Genomic DNA, 12874 nt, shown 5'->3' with positions numbered 1-12874 from the left:
CAAGCATGTTAAAAAAATTCCCAATGTTCCACTATGGTTCATTATCCACAACCAGTGTACTGGTTTGCCAGTACTGCCACTAACTGTACTTGCAACCAAGCCAGTGGCAGCTGGTAGCCAACACTTTTTCTTTTTTTTTTTAAATTGGGGAGGCAGAAAAATATTATTATTATTATTATTATTATTATTATTATTATTATTATTATTATTATTATTATTTATTTGTTAGACGCTTTTATCCAAGGTGACTTACAGGTGTTACAGGGCAGTACTGTACAGGGTTACAATGCAAGGTTAATATTTAAATACAATATAGTTTACAGTTGTGCAAATAATCCTACAGTACTAAAATAGAATATGAACTAGGATGCAACAAGTTAGGATTGTTATATCTACAATGATATATTAGTAGTGCAAGGATAGTGCATCAGCTGAGGATCCAGCAGTGTGGTGCGCAGGTCAGGTAGGTCCAGTGTATCGGGATAGATCAAGAGATCTAAGTGCAGTCTAAACAGGTTTCACCCCAATTCGGCTGTTAAACGCATTTTCTCCGCTAGCCAACAGAGAAAAGAAAACAGTAGCCCATCACAGTTTATTATAATATGGAGGCTGTGTGGTCCAGTGGTTAAAGAAAAAGGCTTGTAACCAGGAGGTCCCCGGTTCAAATCCCACCTCAACCACTGACTCATTGTGTGACCCTGAGCAAGTCACTTAACCTCCTTGTGCTCCGTCTTTCGGGTGTGACGTAATTGTAAGTGACTCTGCAGCTGATGCATAGTTCACACACCCTAGTCTCTGTAAGTTGCCTTGGATAAAGGCGTCTGCTAAATAAACAAATAATAATAAACTTAGCTGTTACACACTGCCAGTGTATGTTTAAAAATGCACTGTATATAACATAAATATGTAGCATTTATACCAAAACAGTACTGTGGTTAATAGCAGATAGGAGTTTATAACGGAGAAACCAGAACTGAATATAGGAATGTAAAATCTAGGGTTTTGGTAAAAGTGTCATTTTTTCTTGCATTTTAGACAATATTTTTGTTTTATTGAATTTTAATATATTAGAATGTTACACAACACTATTATATATATATATATATATATATATATATTCACTTTGAAATTTTGAGGAGGCACTGCCTCTCTTGCCTCCTCTAAAGAGCCTCTACTGATTCACACAAACAATTTAAATATTTCACTCTGTGTCAGCTGCCATTCAAAGTGCTATTTTGGCTTTTTAAAGGGTGGGACGTTCTTGGAAGTCTTAAGAAAACAATGATATGTTTCATCAAACTGTTAACTACAAACTTTTTTTAATTTTATTTCCTGGAAGGCCAAAGCTTTATTTTGAAAGGAGTAACCAACACAAAGAGAAAAGAAATTCCCCTATTTTTCTATTTCCCATCACATTCCTTAAAAAATAGGATTTTTTTTTTTAAGACCAGATCTACATTTCTCAATTAAACCTTTCTTTGTATAGTATACTAGAATAGGCTTTAGTGCTACTTCAGTGCAGAGTTGCTTTGCGGTTATGTAAACAACTGAAGTGTTGAATGAGTCTGATTTGAAGCCCAAAAGAATCCTAACCTAGATGTCACCTTACTGTAAAATTAGCCATATATTATCTCTCATATCTAAAGTGCCAAATATTTCTCTCACAGCTGCTTATATACACATAACTTATGTGCCAAGAGGCAGGACATAGAGAGCTAAAAAGGTGTAAGCCATTGGTAGAATGGTGCTACAGTGGAAGCTTTTTTTTTGTTTGTTTTTTATAACAATAATGGCATACATTCATGGGACACTGAAATACCAGCAGCTAAACTGCAGCAGAACGAGACACTCAAATATTGCATTATCAAGTTTTGGCCAATTTTTAGACCCCCCTTCAGCCATCATGAAACAAAATTACAAAAGCAATCCATCACTGTGGTTGACGTAATCATCCGTATGCTTATATAATAAATGCCTTTTTTTAGCTGATGGGGAAAAAAGGGGTGATGTTCTAAGTCACATACTTAACCCCTTATTAACGTCATCATCAAGGTCATGACACCCCAACCAGAATGACACATATATTTGAACACGACAAAGTGCACTGAATCAGTGACAAAGTGTTGTGTTACTGTAGTAACTGCCTTGTGCCACAAGTTTAAAAGCAATTGTTGTACAGAGAATAAATGTTTCAATCATCCATCTGGGGGACTGAATAGCAATTTTGCAGTCTGATTGTGGCTTTAAGGTTAAGGGTTAATTTAAAGGTAAAAATTGAGATAAAGTTAGGTTTAGGTGTGGGTGTAGATTCAATAAGAACTCCCTCTGACTGACCTTCTGTATAAGGACCGACTCTCTAAAACAATTTTACACAGATTTACTGCACTTTCACTGCAGTAGGTTTTTCAAATGAAACAAATCTAGAAACTAAACATTTCCATAAAGCAGGAACTCCAGCAAGTGAGCTAAAAAGGAGCTCTGTTGGCTCAACATGCAGGGTCTCCACCGCGCCGCACCTTGCATGATTCACCAGCCCTGATGGAAATGGCATCATGTGAGCTCCAATGGAGATTCAAGAGAATCAGCAGACTGTGTTCCAATTAATTGTGTCGCTCACCTACTGATCCAAGAACACTAATTGACAGTCCAGGGCTGAGGGGAAGCATCCTTCCATAAGAGCCATGTGCACTCCAGATCTGAATGTGAGAAAGCTGAGGAGACAGTGTGGTACTGTGTACTGAGGAGACAGTGTGGTACTCTGTCCTGAGGAGACAGTGTGATACTGTGCACTGAGGAGTGTGGTACTCTGCACTGAGGAGACAGTGTGGTACTGTGTACTGAGGAGACAGTGTGGTACTCTGCACTGAGGAGACAGTGTGGTACTGTGTACTGAGAAGACAGTGTGGTACTGTGCACTGAGGAGACAGTGTGGTACTGTGTAATGAGGAGACAGTGTGATACTCTGTCCTGAGGAGACAGTGTGATACTATGCACTGAGGAGACAGTGTGGTACTCTGCACTGAGGAGACAGTGTGGTACTGTGTACTGAGAAGACAGTGTGGTACTGTGTACTGAGAAGACAGTGTGGTACTCTGCACTGAGGAGACAGTGTGGTACTCTGCACTGAGGAGACAGTGTGGTACTGTGTAATGAGGAGACAGTGTGATACTCTGTCCTGAGGAGACAGTGTGATACTATGCACTGAGGAGACAGTGTGGTACTGTGTACTGAGGAGACAGTGTGGTACTGTGTACTGAGAAGACAGTGTGGTACTGTGTACTGAGAAGACAGTGTGGTACTGTATCCTGAAGAGACAGTGTGGTACTGTGTACTGAGAAGACAGTGTGGTACTGTGTACTGAGGAGACAGTGTGGTACTGTGTACTGAGAAGACAGTGTGGTACTCTGCACTGAGGAGACAGTGTGGTACTCTGCACTGAGGAGACAGTGTGGTACTGTGTAATGAGGAGACAGTGTGATACTCTGTCCTGAGGAGACAGTGTGATACTATGCACTGAGGAGACAGTGTGGTACTCTGCACTGAGGAGACAGTGTGGTACTGTGTACTGAGAAGACAGTGTGGTACTGTGTACTGAGAAGACAGTGTGGTACTGTATCCTGAAGAGACAGTGTGGTACTGTGTACTGAGAAGACAGTGTGGTACTGTGTACTGAGGAGACAGTGTGGTACTCTGCACTGAGGAGACAGTGTGGTACTCTGCACTGAGGAGACAGTGTGGTACTGTGTAATGAGGAGACAGTGTGGTACTGTGTACTGAGAAGACAGTGTGGTACTGTGTACTGAGAAGACAGTGTGGTACTGTGTACTGAGAAGACAGTGTGGTACTGTGTACTGAGGAGACAGTGTGGTACTCTGCACTGAGGAGACAGTGTGGTAATGTGTACTGAGAAGACAGTGTGGTACTGTGTCCTGAGGAGACAGTGTGGTAATGTGTACTGAGAAGACAGTGTGGTACTGTGTCCTGAGGAGACAGTGTGGTACTGTGTACTGAGAAGACAGTGTGGTACTGTGTACTGAGGAGACAGTGTGGTACTCTGCACTGAGGAGACAGTGTGGTAATGTGTACTGAGAAGACAGTGTGGTACTGTGTCCTGAGGAGACAGTGTGGTACTGTGTACTGAGAAGACAGTGTGGTACTGTGTACTGAGGAGACAGTGTGGTACTCTGTACTGAGGAGACAGTGTGATACTGTGTACTGAGGAGACAGTGTGGTACTGTGTACTGAGAAGACAGTGTGGTACTGTGTCCTGAGGAGACAGTGTGGTACTGTGTACTGAGGAGACAGTGTGGTACTGTGCACTGAGAAGACAGTGTGGTACTGTGTACTGAGGAGACAGTGTGATACTGTGTACTGAGGAGACAGTGTGGTACTGTGCACTGAGGAGACACGTTCATGGTCACATACTGAGGTCTATTCAACTGATCTAAACAGTGTCACCATTTAGATAAGGTATTTTGTCTATCAGACAGGTAGACTAACATCTTTAAGAGGACAAGTGAGTCATCAGTGAGGCGACACCAGTGTGGGGCAGCAGTGTGGAGTAGTGGTTAGGGCTCTGGATTCTTGACCGGAGGGTTGTGGGTTCAATCCCTGGTGGGTGACACTGCTGCTGTACCCTTGAGCAAGGTACTTTACCTAGATTGCTCCAGTAAAAACCCAACTTTATAAATGGGTAATTGTATGTAAAAATAATGTGTAAAAAATAATGTGATATCTTGTAATAATTGTAAGTCGCCCTGGATAAGGGCATCTGCTAAGAAATAAATAATAATAATAATCAGTGTCCTTTTGTCTTTGAAGTAAGCAAGGGCATTACTTTAATTAGGTAAACAATGCTAGTGTGTAGATCCTCCTGCATACAGATCTGACTCCATTATGCTGTATTTTATCACCATTAAAATGAAACTATGATACTGTGTATGAGTAACTAAAACAACATTCTAGTGTTTTTTTTTCTCTTTTTCGAAATATTTGTCAAACACACTAATTGCACCAAAAAGTATTCATACCATTAAACTGTTTACTCCAGTGCAAACTTAAACACATTTTGATCAGTAAGAAGTTTTATTACCCACATACACAGACGTTCCCCATCCCATAACCTTATATATCGTACATATAACATAATACAGTGCAGTACAGGGTTATTTATTCTTCCAACCTGTTTTATCCACATATCCAAGAGCATACACTATGTATAATCTTCAAGGCTGATGGACACATATAGAAATGATGATGTTTTAGGCAACTCAGCGCACGTTTATTGAGTGTTGAGATGGAGTGTTATTTAACAGAGGAATAGTTTGAGAGTGTGGAAATTGGTACATGGGATCTTCAATAGGCAGACAACCTCTGATTTATGTTTATATATATATATATATATATAAATTTGATCTGTAACTGATATATTCTAGAATCTTTATACAAGGCACTAGAACTAATTATAAAAACTGTCTGGCTGAGTGTTTCTCTGGATTGACAATTAAACATTCAGTCTTTTAGCACCTGGCTGCTGGATTATTCAATTCCAATCTGTTAGCTATTACCAGCTGTTGGCTAAGCAATGAGTTCTGCAGCACTTAGCTTAGCAGCCTCTACATTGTTTATTTATTCCACACACAAATATAGGCTCTGTTAAAGTGGCTCATGCAGTAAGGCACACATGCATCCTGAGACATATTTTCTGATATGACCACCGAACTGAGAAATGTTTAGGGGACAGACTGGGCAAACCAAGACTGTTAGTTTGCAATCTGTGCTTCAGGGATAATACACTATTACAGAAAGACAGTGTTCACACTTTCAATTGAGGAACTAGTACAGTATGAATTGTATCTCTCACAGTCCTCTTCTAAGTAAGCGTGTCAAATGTTCATGCTGGAAACAAAACCAAAAACAAAAGGGATTTAAACACAGTAATTGAACTGCATTTATATGCAGTGGAAACTCTTTCCTTAAACATTTCCTCTCTGAGAAAGCCCACACCTGCAGGAGTTGTGACACATAGCTTTTGGCTGGGAGGGAGGGGGAGTTGAGTTCAGTGTGCGCTCAGCTGTGCGGCTGACTCACTGTGTTCCTGGAATGAGACGGAGGGGGGGGACAAAGCTGTGGGAAGATGCTAACTTTATTATCTGATCCAAGGTCGGCAGCAGATGGTACAAAAAAAACAACTTGCAACACTACAGTTCCAACTATCAGCTGAAGAACACATAAAAGTCAAGTTTTGTAACAGCTTAGAAAATGTTTAGGGAACTAAGACATGGTAACAGGGACAGAGGGGATAGGGGGATATGGGGGGGTTGGAGTTGTTGGTTAAAACAAAAACTTAAATTAGCAGTCACTTATTCTCTAACTTTTGTTTTACAAAATTGCCTAATTAGAAAAAAAAACTATAAAACCTTACAAAGTTTTCTGTAGTAATAGAGCTGCAAAGTTCAGTAATTATATTTAAGGAACATAAAACAATACAGAGAAGGCATATAGTGGCACTAGAGAAGTATTATTATTATTATTAGTTTATTTAGCAGACGCCTTTATCTAAGGCAACTTACAGAGATTAGGGTGTGTGAACTACGCATCAGCTGCAGAGCCACTTACAATTACATCTCACCCAAAAGATAGAGCACAAGGAGGTTAAGTGACTTGCTCAGGGTCACACAATGAGTCAGTGGCTGAGGTGAGATTTGAACCGGGGACCTCCTGGTTACAAGCCCTTTTCTTTAACCACTGGACCACACAGCCTCCTAGTCTAGTACATTACCTGTTACCCTTTTTTAAGGGATACTTACTTGGTAATAGTGCTGCTGAATATTAATTTAGGTCCTGCTTTGTCTTTTTCCACAATTGAGAAATTCCAACAATAAATCTCGATATCTAAGAATAAGCATTCTAATTTACAACCTACAGCTATGGCCAAAAGTATTGCATCACCTAGAATTTTAGGATTGACACAATAAAATATATATATATTAAATATATATGAACATAATTTGCAGTACAGTATTTCAGCAAAATTAGTTAATTCTATAGGGTGATGCAAAACCTTTGGCCACATGTGAACAGGAGAGAATGAATCTGAGCTGTAAATCCACCTCCTGACCTGGGAGGGCGCTAAGTAAGGTTGGTGGTACGCCTTCACAGGGACGCCGACTCCATGGTAGGATGGAACCGGAAGTCGGCCATTTTGGAGAAAGCACGTAGTTGCAAGACGGCTAAACAAATCCATTGTGATCAGCTGCGGGGCAGGCAGTAATTGGATAGACCATGGCGCCGGGCTGATCACAGGGAGGAGTTGGGCAGTACAAAGGGGACGCAGCTAAGTGAGTATGGCCCCTTACGCTGAATGTACATGCGCAAGAGCGCTGTGTTTGTTTTGTTTTGTGTTGCAGAGGACTAAGAGGCTAGTGAACTGCAGCCACGCAGTCAGCACAAACCCCAGAGCACCATTACCACTGCATAGCACAACCCAGCACCACTGTTATTGGAGCACTTATTAATATTGGGATTATTGGCAATATATAAGCACACAGGCCTCAGTATTATAATATATATATATATATATATATATATATATATATATATATATATATATATATATATATATATATATATATATATATATATATGTATATTTAAATCACAATACCAAAGATTTATTTTCTCAAAAGAAAAAAATAAGTAGCTGCTTTCAAAACATTGAACATACAGTACAGCACTGTAATTACTTTTCTGCTGTCAAATTAATAGTCTGACCTGATGATGTGTAGTGGCAGAGGCACATTGTCTAACACTACAGAGAAGAGTGCAGATAAAAACACCATCCATCCCCTAAAGTTCACCCGCTGTCAGGCTTCGAGTCGTGTTGAGAGGCCCCTATAATGCAATGGGCATTGATCTGTTGCTACGGGAACAAGTTCTTCACTTATCCCACCAATGAGCCTGTGGGCTAATAACCTCTTGAGATGTGTAGCATAAGGGTTTTTTTAAGACCTACAGATCAATTAAGATTCAAAACTTAACCTATTTTTCTCTTTGCTTTACTTTATTACTTTGTGTTCACAGTACCCGATGCTGTTTTCTGTGCTACCATAAAGGCTGGGAAAGTGTTTTCTCACACACTATTGCAATAGTCGTGCATCCTCAATCTGAACTCTCACAGTCACACCAACAACTTTCCCCATTGTAAGGCTGAGTGCACAGCACCTCTGTGTATATTTAGTTATTTTACCACATAACAAATCTCATATCATATCCATACCACTTGTGTGGTATGAAGAAAACCACTGTCATACAAAGTGGTGATGGGAGTTTCTAATCAAGTAGAACAGCAGTATACTTTTATATAGTGGAGTCCTGAAAAGCCCAATGTGGGTCCTGAAGCCAGTAAGCTGTGAAAAGAAGTGTGATGCTAGAGTTGCAGTTAGCAATATTACAGTCCAATATAGCAGTGTGCAGTAGTGGTTAGGGCTCTGGACTCCTGACCGGAGGGTCGTGGGTTCAATCCCAGGTGGGGGACAGTGCTGCTGTATCCTTGAGCAAGGTACTTTACCTGGATTGCTCCAGTAAAAACCCAACTGTATAAATGGGTAATTGTATGTAAAAAAAAAAAAGTGATATCTGTGTATAATGTGATATCTTGTAACAATTGTAAGTCGCCCTGGATAAGGGCGTCTGCTAAGAAATAAAATAATAACATGTGACAGGGTGTACATTGTGTTACATTGACATATGGCTGTAGTTGGGATGGAGGCACGAAGCAAAGCCTTCATCCAACAAAGCTGTATGTTAATGCAACACAACACAACGCACAAGCCCTGGAGTGTGTTATCCCACTTATAAAACGGACACAATTAATTTTTTTTTAAACAAAACTTTTGTTTTTATTTTTTTAAATAAACTATTTTATTATATATCCTTCTGCTTTAGAGAAAGAATAGTCCCTCCAAGGTTCTATTTGTTGTAAACATTAAACTGGAGGTTTTCAATGTTTCCATTTATTGTAAAAGGTTCCATTGAAAATGGAAAACATGACGAATTAATGAAACACTCACCAAGGCTAAGAAAGTGTTTCCTGCTCTTTATCCTTGAGTTTTGTGGGAGAAGCCACAGATGAAGATGAATGGTTGTGAGGTACTTAAATATTGCTTCCAGTACAACCTAAAAGAACTGAACTCCATTGCTTTTGGTTTTGAGCCGAAGCAGACCAGAAGCTTCTTAAACTGGATTCTGATCTGTGGCCAGTAATCAACATTATTTCTCTCGCCTCCAAACCAGCTTCGCTCAGCAGATGCATAGCAGTGCTTCTAATGCTGTGGTTCATATAGCAACAAGATAGCTGCTTCTAGCGATAAGCGAGGCATCATTGAAGCGAGGTGATTTACTGCCATTGGTTTTAGAGTATACCAGATAGCTTCATCATTTAAGTGGCATAAGGGAATTTGGCGAGGGTGAATGTATTTTTTAAAACTCAAACCTGGGCACCAGGCATGGCATACATACATCCACGATGGCTTTCTTTCTTTATTTCATTAAAAGCTTTAAGGTTGTCTTGCTGGAAAGAGCAGCTGAGTTTCGTAGCTTCTCCAGGTCAGCGTTAGTCATGCAGTGTCTTTGCCTCCTTTTCTGTATCCATTATAGGCGTTTTTAAATGCCTGGTCACTAACAAGGCTAACATTACGGTTTATGTCAGCGCTGTGTACTTAGCGATTGAGACCAGCAAGGAGGCCAGCAAAGGTAGAAATTGAGTACTCTTGACCAGCCGAATTATGCACTGAAGCATAGAATTCTCGTAAGAGAAACTGTTTTTAAGTTGATTACCGTTTCTTTTTGTTTCGTCCAATCTATAAAAACACCAGCTGCCCAAGCAGTTGTTTTTTTGTGTTTGCTTCATTTTTGTTTTCTTCGATTTCATTAAGTTTTTGACTTGTTGGATCTTTGTGCCTCTTGCTTTTTTTCTACAGAGGTTTTTCTTCTTGTAATTCTAGCCACTTGTCTACTGTCATGTCTCTGAAAAGATCAAATGTGATGAAAGGAATGTCACTCATTTTGTAAAAATTTTAAAAGACCTCTCACAACAATGTGTATATATATATATTGCGAGTTTAATATGTTGTGTATTGATAATTGATTCATTGAACTGTGCTTACTCAAAAATAAGTTCCGCCGTGCACTGTGATATATTTTTGCACGGTTAAAAGTCCTCAACAGCCAATCAGCATGCAGCATCCAAACATTCCGTTTTATAAAGAAAATGATTAGCTTACATCTGCACATCTGCACTCACAACAATACAAAGGACAAATTACGTATATAATAGTGCTGCTTTGTTTTTTTGTTTTTATTTTTAATCTTGCTTTGTATTTTAAGATAACTTGGAGAAACACGAAATGAGGGGTCTTCCTCAACCTAAACCAAAGATGCTCAGAATAGTCATAATAGATGCACATATCAATCACAGTGACAACCGTGTTAGCTATATAAATCCTTACTTCAAAGTAAATAAAAAAAGCAAAATCAGAGGTTCTTTTAGATACAGGTTAAGACCCTCGCTGGTTCGCGTCCAGCCTCCCACCTGTTACATTGGTGTTTTGACACACAGATCTTTTAGAGTGGCTGCAGTCAATCGCTGAGGTTAAACGGGGGAAGAGTGTAACGGGCAGTGTTGTGTGATGTCCTCTCATTATTCTTTGCAATGTCACTGATCCATGCCCAGCCTCTGCCCTGTTACACATCAGACAACCCTACTTATCAAGATTTCTGAGGACTCTGCCCTTCATTTATAACAGCAGAATGAAAAGATGGACAATGGGGAAACAAGCAGTCTTAACAGTTCACTGTTCTGCTGGAAGTATTCTGCTATCAACACACTCTTCAACCAGCTGGGGATAAACCATAAAGTCAAACAAGGGCAAGTCCAGAGTTTGGTGACGAAGCAGGTTTTTATGGTTTTACCCAAAAAGATAATGGAGATTACACTTTGTTTCAGTCTGCAACCAGTTGCAGTGCAATTTATGTTAATGTTCTAGCTAGCTTAGCTAATTACCAGTAAAAGTTCTTCATTCCCTTCACTGTAGATTTGTGTAGGGTCTGCACCACCTTTATTTACTTTCCTATGGACTTTCTTTTATGTTGAGGAGTTTACATATTTAAAATGACATAGCTTTTCTTCTTTGACAGGCTATTTATTTTTATTGTGCAATGTTACTTTGCATTTAGTTCTTTGTCAACACCCTGCCGGGTTTGTTGTGAAATACGTCACTGACTTTAACTTTGAAATAGACGCAACTTAAATACTCCTTCCTCTCTCAGCATTGGTAAAATAATATGTGAAGCTAACTAGGGAATGTTTTATAACCTATGTTTAAGTCATGTAATTGTTGATTCAGAAAAGTAAAACACCCAAGAAAATGATTTGCTTGCAAAACTGGTGTAATTTGTCATTGTTAAAAAATACTAGGGTGAAATGGATTTTAAAAATGACAACAAGTTGTCAGCTATGTCCCTAAGTAGACATAACCGGAAACATTATAATGGTTTACAAGAATGTCATCTCATTCTGTCAACTGCATTTGTGTTGGCGTGTTTTGCAGAGCTCTAATATAGTGAGAATTATCGCTGGTGTTCAGGGGAGTGTTTCGTTGTAAGTGGCGGCTAGGCCTGAAACCACGGTATTTAAAAGTGTTTTGTATTGTTTTGTCTAACTGTTTATTTTGGCCACCGTGCCGTTGTTATTTTGTTCCTGCATTTTGTTTATTATTTATTATTAAACATGTGCATTTGTGCTTTAAACTTGCAGCTTCTGTCCATGGGTCTCCTTCCTGATTTCCACCAGCCTGGGCTGTGACGCTATCCTTACCACAAAGCCCTAAAAATAATTAGCTTTGGACCTTTAAAACTTACATTAACAAAGAACTAGCTTTGAGACATCAGACCCAAAATAAATACCTTGCACTGAGGCTACACTGTGAGTATTGTACTACAGCCTGCTGGCTTTTGAAAATGACGTCATCTTATCTAATGTTTACACAGTGCCTTTATTTTACCTAGAAATACAGTCACTGTGCCTAGGAAAGCATTGTTGCTTATAGGCTACAGCACAGGTGTTGAAAAGAGGAAACAGAGAAAAGCATTTGATAGTTCTGTAAACTAGCATTAACTATTAGAATAAACATATGTTGCAATATTAGCAAGGTCAGCAAGGGAAAAAATTATTTTAATGGAGATGAGAACCTGTATTGCAGTTTTCTGAAAAAGCTCTGGTTCCAATTCAAACCAGTTGGTGGAAGACTGTGTGGCACATATCTTTCTCACCCATCCCCAATGTGCATGTCCATGGTAACTACAGCAGCAAAGATTAAAATCCAGTGATAGAATGTGCTGGTGAATCACACTGTACTAAACTTTGCAGTGTTGTTTGTTTGTTTATTTCGCAGACGCCTTTATCCAAGGCGACTTACAGAGACTAGGGTGTGTGAACTATGCATCAGCTGCAGAGTCACTTACAATTACGTCTCACCCGAAAGACGAAGCACAAGGAGGTTAAGTGACTTGCTCAGGGTCACACAATGAGTCAGTGGTCGAGGTGGGATTTGAACCGGGAACCTCCGGGTTACAAGCCCCTTTTCTTTAACCACTAGACCACACAGCCCCTTGTTAAGGAGATGCACAGACTCTAAGAAAATTATAAAATGAAATTGTTTAATTGAGGTTAAAGCAAATTTATTTTTCATACTTGTTATATATAAAGAATAGCTGTAAACCACCTTCTGGGTTATTTGGTTGTCCTCATTGATAAAGTAGCTACAGTAATCTATCCATGTCCATGGTGTATCTTCTGTGTATCCATATAGTGATG

The sequence above is a fragment of the Acipenser ruthenus genome, chromosome 6 (assembly GCF_902713425.1).
Source record: "Acipenser ruthenus chromosome 6, fAciRut3.2 maternal haplotype, whole genome shotgun sequence".
Lineage (NCBI taxonomy): Eukaryota > Metazoa > Chordata > Actinopteri > Acipenseriformes > Acipenseridae > Acipenser > Acipenser ruthenus.
Note: the sequence above shows the minus strand (reverse complement) of the source record.